The sequence below is a fragment of the Peromyscus eremicus genome, unplaced genomic scaffold (genome assembly GCF_949786415.1).
Source record: "Peromyscus eremicus unplaced genomic scaffold, PerEre_H2_v1 PerEre#2#chrX_unloc_2, whole genome shotgun sequence".
NCBI lineage: Eukaryota > Metazoa > Chordata > Mammalia > Rodentia > Cricetidae > Peromyscus > Peromyscus eremicus.
Genome location: NW_026734289.1, coordinates 1979446 through 1990005, shown reverse-complemented (window position 1 = coordinate 1990005; position 10560 = coordinate 1979446). Strand labels below are relative to the sequence as shown.

Here is a 10560-nt window from a genome sequence, read left to right as displayed (position 1 = left end):
ACTGTATACATAATAAATAAATAAATCTTTTAAAAAACAGTAGCAAAATTAAAGTTAAGAAACAATGAAACAGTTATGTTTAGGGCTCACCACAACACGAGGAACTACTGTTCATGCTATTTAAAGATTTAAAGGGTCAGAGAATTGGAAAAAAATAACCATTGATCTAGAGTGTCCAGTGGAACCCAAGTGTCTATGTTGCTAACTATGAAGGGGCTTGCAAAGGATTTTTCTGAATGTCCTTTGCTCTAAGGGAAACTCAAGTTCTGTGTGGAAAACTCCAGCTATCTGGCCACCTTTACTACCCAGTAACAGCAGACCACTTTGAGCTACTGAACAGAGAGTACAAAACCCACTACACACATGCTGATGACACAGATTTTAGTCACATTGGGCTCCCTGACCATATCACGCTCCTATGGGTACTTGTTCCTAGGCTGTATCAGCCTCTTCCTCTAGCATAACTCTGCCTAGCTGTTTCCTGTAGATGCTTTACCAGGAAGTTGTTTAACAAGTGTCCTTCTCAGTCAGCATTAAGTCTATAAAGTCGTGGCTAAGGAGATAAGGAGATGTAGGTACTTTTTTTTTGATTTTACATCTTTTTGTATTGTTTTGTTTTTTTCATTTTTCATTATTAAGAAATTTACTACTCACCCCACATGCTGTCCACAGAGCCCCCCTCCTCCCTCTACCGACCCCCATCCCTCTCTCCCAAGCCACTCCACATTCCCACATCCCCCAAATCAAGGTCTCCCATGGGCAATCAGCAAAGCCCAGCAAACTGAGCCTAGGCAGGTCCAACACCCTCCACACTAAACCAAGACTGTTCAAGGTGTCACACCACAGGCACTGGGTTCCAAAAGCCTGCCCATTGACCATGGATAGATCCCAATCTCCTGCCTAGGTGTCTCTCTAACAGTTCGAGCAAAACAACCATCTTCTGTATCCAGAGGACCTAGTCCAGTCTCATGGGGGCTCCACAGCCACCAGTCCACAGTTCATGGGCTTCCACTAGTGTAGCCAGTCACCTCAGTTGCAGGTACTTATGATGAACTTCAGCATATATTAATTTCTGTGATATTATTACCTTGTGTACATAAAATTTCAGTAGGAGATAAAGATTCAGTTCTACACAGAGAAAGAACAGGAGGATGTTCAATCAATCAGGGAGGGATCTCTGGCTTTGGATGAAGGGGGTGCTGAAGGGCTTCTCTTGTATCCCAGCAGAGGCTCCTGCAAAGGTCAACTTGACTTCTAGTGTAAGGAAAGCTCATTAGCAGGGAAGCAATGTCAGTTCCCATGACATCTGCAGCTCTTCCCTAGACATTCTATTGTATCCTGGAGAGCCCTGGCATCCTCTGTGATGTCACTATGTTGTGGCAACACCCACTGTCCTTGGGAAGTATAATCAGTGCTTTCACCATTTACTGATGAACATGATGGAATACTGAAGAGTCTAAATTGGAAAGAGAATGGAGAGGGTAGAGAGAACAGAGAGTGACAGAAGAAAGCTGATCTTCAGCCTCCGTGTAAAACATCAAGGAAGAAATGATCAAGAGAATGGTGCAATAAGTTCTGTACAGGAAAAGGGAAGCTTCCTGGAGGAAGTGGGCTTGAGCTGAATCTTCCAGTAGTGGGGAAAAGAAAGTTGGAGTCTCTGAAAACCAACAGAACTTCCCTGCTTGTCATGGCTCTTGAAATTCAAGGATTCCAGGATATAAATTGTTTTGCTTCAGAAGTCAGGAACTGGTAAGATCAAAGCTTTATGCTGGGAACTCTTGGTTTTCATTCCTTTTGGAGGATAGGCATTGGTGATTGAACATGAGACCAACATTAAAGAGGGAGGGATTAATGAGGTGAGCCCATTTCAAGGCAGGACATCACTCTACTTCAACCACACTGGCTAACTTTAAGTACTTCCCAGCTGCTCTGTGTTCCTGAGTTGTCAGTTAGGTGACTTGTTGAGTCTGGTGACCATGTTCTGCCCTTATATGTCTTCTCCATCAATAGATATATGGTTAGTGACCTCTCAAGATATTTGGGGAAACTCTAAATTACTGGGGTGATTATGAACTATTGCAATTTTCTGCTGACTTGTGAACCCACAGGATTGCAGACTCTGCAGCCAAGATAAATTCTGAGTCTGCAGATGTGAATAAGCCTGAAGAGGCTATCTACTTGGTTACTTGGAGCATGTGTTATGAGGGCAGAGAGAACCAGAGAGCTGAGATAACCACTTCCCTTCAAATAGAGAAGACAGCTGAGATCCCCAGATGGGGCATCTGAAGCATGGAACAAAATAATTTGGGGTGTCACCAAGTCATTGGTAAACAAACTTTCTCAAACATTTGATTAGGACTGAGGGTGGTCTGTCGATACACTTTGCCTTGTCATACTGCAAGTTAATTTATCTTCATTTACCCACAAGGAGCACCAGGGAGCCACCATCCCACCAAACCTTCCTCACCAAGATGCAGGTGAAGCAGAAGGTCCAGAGACTAACTGGTCAGCTACAGCAAATGACTATTGAAAGAAATTAGCAGTGAGATCGCCTGATCTTTATCACAGAAGAGAGCATGAAAAATACGTATTCATTCTTTCAAACCCTGAGGTTTCAATCTCAGGTCCACTCTGTCATCATTAATTCATTTTATATAAGGTCTGTGTTTCTGGTAGGGTGCATCTTCAGGGTATGTCTTTGCCCAAAATCATGTCTCTGAATTGTTCCCAAAGGCAGAACCTCAAATGTGGACAGGAAAGTCATGAGGACATAGACTATTCTGCTTCCTCTAAAAAGAAACAAAAACAGAGCCTGTGGCATGAGTCATAGTACTTATGGACTGAGGCAGTAGTATGTGAGTTCCCAGTATGCATTTGAAGAGATTCTATCAAGTGCTCGCTAGTGTGAGATGTTAGTTGCTGTGAGTTTGAGTTAATTTTTTGTTACTTGCTTAAAAAGGCCTTGTGCGTTTGATTCTCCAAGCAGCACTTGGAAAGGCCTGGTCACTCATCTAAATTTGTGGATACAGGAACTGAGACTGATCCCTGCTCCTTTTGTTCCCCTCTGAGAGGACACATCTGCATGCATTTGTTCAGCATCCAATTGATGGAGTTCTCCCACTTTCACTCAGTCTCTCTTTCTCTGTCTCTCTAAGTATCTCTTTCTCTGTCTCTCTGTCTCTCACATACATGTGTATATGTTGTGTATTTTTCTATGTGTTTGTGCATGTATCTCCCTCTAGTCCCTGCAATCAGGGATCTGAGGTTGGGTATGAGCAGTTCCCTATCTCACAGTTCCCAGGTGATACCTTGGTGAAAATTGGGAGCACCACTTTGAGTATTATAGTTCTGCCAGTGTACTTTCTTTAGTGGCACATAGATATTCACTTGGGGAGTTTATAAATCTGTCATGATGTTGAGTCCCATCCACAAAACTGTTCATGATGTTACTTTGGTCTCCATTGTGACAGGTCCCATCATTGAGAATTTCATTTTGAAGATAGGAGAAACGTTTTCATCGACTCTGGAGAATACACACCTGTGGAGTAGACACTAGGGAAATTCTTAGACAGCTATTTTGGCAAGCCTCCTGAGAGAGCTCATGCAGCTCCACCTCCCATCATCTAAACAGCCTGCCTCTACAGGTGTAGGCTCAGAATAGGTGTAAGTAAATTGTTTGCAAATCTGTGGGTTCGTCCTGGGTTTTGGTAAGAACAATATAAGTAAATTTGTTGCACCAACTCTGGGGAAAGGTGTCCTGACTACCTGGGGAGTCAGGCAACACCTTGATCTGCTTAGGACAGCTCTGATGGCTGGAACTGCAAGGAGACTGTTTAGCCCTGGAGGATGAGGTACCCCACACACCTTGAGCTGCTCAGAACAGCAGCTCTGCCCTGAAGGTGTCCTGGACACCTGAAGTTGTTTAGCACAGCTCTGATGGCTGAAACTGCAAGGGACTGTTCAGCCCTGGAGGGTGAGGTATCCTGGACACCTCAATCTATTCACAACAGCTCTGCCCTGAAGGTGTCCCAGAGACCTGGAGCTGTTGTGCACTGCTCTGATGGCTGGAACTGCAAAGAAGCAGCCCGACCATGGAAAGGACAATTTTCTGAATTTTTGGGAAATTCAGGCCTGGAACTGATGGGGGATGATCTCCCTGAAGGATACAACAATCCTACTCTTCTCCTGGAGAGCTGCTACAGCTGAGCTTTGCTCAGTCCCCTCTTAAGGGGGCTTCTGAGCTGAGCTCTGCTTCTCTTGCCTATGCTGTGGCTTTTTTTACTTCACTCTGCAAAAGGGAAAACCCCTGGAGAAATGTAGCAATATCCTCTGGCACTGGAGAAAAGTGTCACTTTTTAGCTCTTTATGGCTCTGTCCACTGAGGGACGTCTCAGCAAAGATCTTCTGTTCAGTTCCTCCTTGCTCTGCCCTTTCAGCTCCCTCTTGCTCTGTACACTGGGGGACATCTCAACAATGATCTTCTCTATGCCAGTGAATGAAGACCATCACACCCAAAATTCTTTTGAGAAAGATATTTATTTGGGAAGGAGGAGTCCAGGAGAGTAGCTGCCTCTACCAGGGTGGACAGAAAAGCCATTTTTTTTAAACTGACCAGGCAGGGCGGTTTATACTGGATGTTTTGGAGGTGCAGTCAACCTCGGGTTGACTTGGGGCCCACAGTTCTACTGTTCTGCTCTGTGATTGGTTGATTTCACAAGTCAGTTGGCCAGGGGCAGAGACGGCTCTGATCTGACTGAGACAAACTGTATTTCTTTCTGCCCTGATCTGAGTCTTTCCTCCCTAGTTCTGGGCTCCAGGGTCAGGGTGGGTTTCTTTAGCCAGCTCCTTGTCCCTACAATAGCAAGTTTAATAAGTACCAGAAGTTCCCAGCACTTAGGAGACAAGATGTGACATCCCGTGACATCCAGTAGTCTAGAACACACCCTGAATTCCTGTGATACTTGAGGACTATGTTCATGGAGTTCATTACCTCTAGGTCCAGGACCTACTACCAGGCAAATTCTTTCTATGAAAAGCTCAAGATGGGGCATGAGCAGGTCATGTCACACATGCAGAGCTTAAAGAATGAGAACACCAAGGCCTCAGAGAAATTAAATGGTCTGGCCGAGGATTCAGTCTTCCATTGTTAAGTGCCTGCATTTCAGGGGACCACAACATTGTGCAATGGCCATCTCTGGCTTTCCTTGTTGCTGTACTGCAGAGTCTGAAGCTCTGGCTCCAGCCTTTCTGCCTCTTAGCAAGCTTCCTTAGCAAGTAGTGCTTTGTCTTATGCTTCTCATTCTCAGCATTGCCAATAGTGAAAGAGACTGTTAGCTACTCACAACCCCATATTGTCATACTTAATAGCCTCCAGAACTACTATTTTTAACCTTCCTAATGTCGTGAACATTGAAGTATAGTTCCTCATGTTTTGACATTTCACCATAAAATTATTTTTCTTGCTATGTCATAACTGTAATCACTACTGTTATCAATCATAATGTAAATATCTGTTATGCAGAGTATCTGAGATGCCTCCACTTTGAAGGAGTAATTCCATCACCAAATGAGTCATGACACTTAGAAATCCAGTTTGCAACACGAGATGGATATCATGTACGGTTTTGTGCAGGGGTTTATTGCCATAGGATTGCTACACCACTAGTGTCTCCTACCCTCACTCAGATGGGATTTGTCCTCTTCTTGCTGATATTTTCCCATTTCCATGGTCAGAGAAGAGTAGATGGGGAATCTGTTTTCTTACTATAGGTTCTTGGATTTCTTTTGTTGTTGGAGTTTTCAGAAATAGTATGATTCCTTCGGGAACTCCCTTTTCTCTACCATTGGACAAGAGGAAAATGTCAGAGACCCCCAGACACAGAAAGAGCAGGTAAGAACAAGCAGCTGGGTCAAGGTTAGGTCCAGCACCATTTCCTCCTGTAACATTAGCCTGTTTAACATTTAACCCACTTGTGTTTACTTTATCAGTTTACTCATACACATCCCCCCACACACACACACATTCAACCCCATCACCATTTTCATGACAGTCAATTGTTTATTTATTTTGTCCATGCACCAGTAGTTCTGGGAAGTGAGTCTTTTGTGAGAATCATTTGACAATCAATCCCTGCTTCTCTGCCTGAAGCTGAAATCCAATGATGGAGAAGGATCAGTCACACATCACACACCTTCACGTCATTATGAGGAGAGAGGTGCTATGAACAGCCTTGAGGGAGTAAGTTCAAAGTCCAGCACCATTTGCTTTTTGCACATTTGCTTTCCAGGGTTTATATATGATCACAGTGGGGATAGCAGCTTGCAAGTAGAAGAGCCCCCTGCAAAGGTCAAGTGAGTCATTCTCTTTGTCACCTCATTGGGTGGCATGTGGCCTTCTTCCTCCCATTCTCTGCATGCCAAGGTGGTCTCTTCACTTTGACAAGCTGTTGGTTCACACTTATAGAGACCTCAGTGGGAGTTAGGCAGCAGTGTTTACTGTGTGTTCTGTTCTCTTTTTTTTTTTTTGTCCTCTCCCATCATTGTTCACCAAATTCCCTATCTGATACTCTCCAAAATGTTGGAACCACAGTGTCAATAACACTAGGGAAGACTGAATGTATTGTCACTTTTCAACGTGATGCCCATATCATAGCTGAGGGACTGTTTTACTCTCCATGTCAGAATGTAGCTCTGCCATGCTGAGAGGTCTTGAGCTCTGCCCCCTCACCCAGCATCAGTGATTTTTGTTTCTGAAGCTTCTGGTCCCTGACCCAGCTAATTGTGAGGTTCCATTCATCCTTCCATTTGTGTGGTCTTTTAACTTGAAGTGGTGTCATTCTTATTAGAGGAGTGTGTTATATACAATGATCCTTTTATAGAACTGAGTGTTTTACTGGTTCTTTGGTATGATTTGTCAGGTTTGATTTTATTAGTATTGGCTGAGTATTCTCTTGTGCTGTATGGGTTGAGATTCAGAACTCATTGACTTGAGTTCTAATCCTTCTTGTTTCTTTCTGACTAATAATATTTCATTTTTACATTTTCAACACATAGTTATTTGTGAATGAACTCACACACATAGTGTTCACTCAGTTGTGCACACACTATAACTCACATGTAGATGGTGGATGGGAATAGTTTACTAGTGTTCAATGCCTTTATTCTACCATGTTTCCCAGGAATTGAATTCAGACTTGTTGGCATGTACCTTTACTTGCTGAACCATCTACTAGTCCCTAATTTTTAAATGTATACCTTTATATCAAATAGACTTCGACTTCCCTTTTGCAACACTTTATTTTTTGTAGATTCCAATGCGCTGATATTTTCATACATTTCAAGAATGTTATACTCTATTCCTACCACCATTTGTGTCTAAAAACTTTGGAATCCACTCCCAATTTCTTTAGCATCTCACCGATTGTTCAGTGTTTTGTTTTCTAGCCTCCATGTGCTTACATATTTCCTATAGTTCATTTTTGTTCTATTTTGTATTTTTTATATTGTGATCTTATAAAAATAAAAATTATTTCAATTACCTTGTTTTTGAGAAGATTTGCTTTGCATAAAACCATTTTGAAAAGTAACTGCTCAGGCTGCTGATAAAAATGAATTCTGCTACTGTTCCATAAAAGTTCTGTAAATGTTAAATCAGTCCATTTATTTGTATATCAGTTGTTCATTGCTTTCCTTTTGTTTTGATAACTGATATAATCATGTATTGAAATCACCCAAAATAATGATGAATTCTATCTGTTATCTCATATTTTGTAGTGAGTGCTTTATAAAATTGGGAACATCAATGTCACAAGAACATATGTTTATGGACTCTTGTTGAATTTCTCACTTTATCAATATGTAGTGCCCTTCATTTTCTCATTCACTAATTTAACTTTAAAGTGTACATTGTGGACTATCAGTATGGTTATACCTGTTTGTTTCCACATGTGATTTTTTGCCTATTACTTTGGCACTGAAGTTCATTTGTTGTAGGTACCAAATAGCTCTATGTAATAGAATATTATTTTAAGGTGTACTGCTTTTTTCATGTTGAATTTGTTTAACTCTGTGAAGCTATGTTACTGTGACTGTGTAAAACACCTGATGATTTAATAAAGAACTGGCCAATAGCAAGAAAGGAGAAAGGATAGGTGGGACTTGCAGGCTCAGGGTATATATAGGAGAAAACTGGGTAGAAAGATCTAAAATCAAGGAGTCAGAGGAGGAGGAGGAGGGCTCCAGAAGCCAGCCACCCAGCTACATAGCAAGCCACAGAGTAAGAGTAAGAATTACAGATTTTAGAGAACAAGAAAAGCCAAAGGCAAAAGATAAAAGGGTTAATTTAAGAAAAGCTGGCTGGAAATTAAGCCAAATTAAGGGCTGGGTACTCATAAAAAAGAATAAGCCTAGATGTATGATTTACTTAGGAGCTGGATGGAGGACCATCAAAAGAGCAATAACCTCCAAAAACTGCTCTCTTTCACTTACATAGTCTATTCTGTCAGGCTATTTCTTCTAATTGGAATGTAAGACACTTAAAAGTCAGAATTATCTCGTTATAAAATAATTACTATCAGTTTATTATATCTCCTTTACAATAAGTTTTAATTTTTTAAGATAGTTTTTACTTAAATATTTTTAGTCTAATGATGTACTTGGACTCTCTCACATACATTTATACTCAACCTTCCCAGTTCTCTTCTTCTTGCTTTGGTTTTGGGAATGCTTTCTTCTAACTTATTATTTTTGTCTGTTTTTATAGGATACATTTACAGGATACATTGCAATCTTTGTGTTTAGCTACCGTAAGTGCACCAAAGATGAATACATTCTGAATGAAAGGATTCTTTTCTATTATTCAATACAAAATTTTTTTAATAAATAGAGTTTTCAAGATAGCAGTACTCAATTTCACCCATGGAGAAAAATGACATCATTGTAGGCTATGACAGGCAAAACCGAAGGGTGTTAGAAAATTTAAGCTGCCTTATCCAAGCTTTTAAAATTCTAGTTTTATCCATATTCTGCAAAGCCTTTAGATAGTACTGCATAATTTATTTGTGGCATAATGACATTATAATTTACTCAAATTATTGATATTTGAATGACTGATGTAATAGTAAAACTTACTCTAAAGGTTTCTCTTTTAATCACCAGTAACGTCATATGAGAAATTACTGCAATTATCAGTGATTTTTAAAAACTTAATTTATTCATAATAGACACACAGTCTCAGGGGGAAAAATATTAACATTTAAAAAGGGGTATAGTAACAAAGGCCTGAGAAATTAATGGGCACAAGAGTGGGGTTGTTTTCATTCTCCTGATATGAGAAGTAGATTATATGGACCATGTCTTAATGTTCAACAAACTACTGGGATAAAAAAGGATGCCTTTAATAATGCTTGGTTTACTACAGCCATATTAAAGGTAGAAGGAAAAATACTTATAACTCACAGAGAGACTTGTGTTTTCACGAGTAGAGAAATGAGGATATAAAGTGAGGTCATGTTTGGGAGAGGTTGATTTGCCATGGGGCTATTGTGACAGACTGTGAGATCAATATTGTTGCCTGGCAACCCAGGTGGGATTCTCTCTGCCCAGATCATGGCACAAACAAGCAGGGAGCAGCTGAGATACAGTGTTTTCTTAGGACACTTTATTATCCAAAATATGTGTACCATACAACCTTTATTGTGCACAAAGTGGGAGGTGATTCCAATCAGGCCATGGCAAAATCCTTTGAAATTACCCTTACACCTGGCACTAGTACTTAATAAAGGGTACCTAATCCCACTGAATACTGCCTGAGCAAAAGATGTTCAGAGCCTTTTCTGGGTGGATGTTCCACTAACTAAGAAGTAAACTATGGAATAAGAAATAAAAGCCTCAGAGTTATCTTCCAGGGTAACAGTTGTTCTATTGTTACCTTCTTTCTACAAGGTTTTAAGCCATTTCTTTTAGTAGATTGAGATTGAAGTGGGAGTTGCGTTTCTCTGAGACAGGTGCCCAACTTAACCTATCTGATGCACTGTTAAACCCTAGATGAATGGGGACAGTACCATCTGTGAAAGGTGAGGGCCTTTTGTGTCAGTTTTGGACTTGGGGTCTGAAGATAGGTGAGGTTCCTGCCACACTGTTCAAGCTAGGATGCTATTGTTACTTATTGAGAAGTCTCAGTCTCTGGCTCTAGGCCAATGTTGACAATATTTATTGTGATGTTTCTGGACCCTCTTACTGCTAATAATGGGGTTACATTAATTTTTCAATATTTATAGTTACTGTAAATTGTGGAGCTTCCATTGACACTAGAAGAGTGACTCTTGTCTTAGAATCAAGTGAGTAAACCTATGTTTATTCTATGGAAATTCTATGCTGAAACCGAGTTGTCTTAGTAATACACTCAGGTTTATTTTCCTTTGACTTCATGTGAGAGATTGCAAGTAATGGAGTCTGCATTCTCCAGGACATCCAAGGGGATTTAAGATCTGTGGAACTGGTGGACAGTGTACATTCCCAAAGCATGCAGGGCTCTTGAATTCTTGACCAAACAGAAAGAGA

General features: G+C 40.8%; 1 long non-coding RNA gene across 1 annotated transcript; it reads left to right on the top strand.

Moving 5' to 3' along the window:
* The first annotated feature begins 1275 nt into the window (after nt 1-1275).
* Nucleotides 1276-3685, top strand: LOC131901083 (uncharacterized). Its single transcript, XR_009376344.1, has 2 exons — nt 1276-1749; nt 3471-3685. It is a non-coding gene; the product is annotated as an uncharacterized LOC131901083 (long non-coding RNA).
* The last annotated feature ends 6875 nt before the right edge of the window (nt 3686-10560 follow it).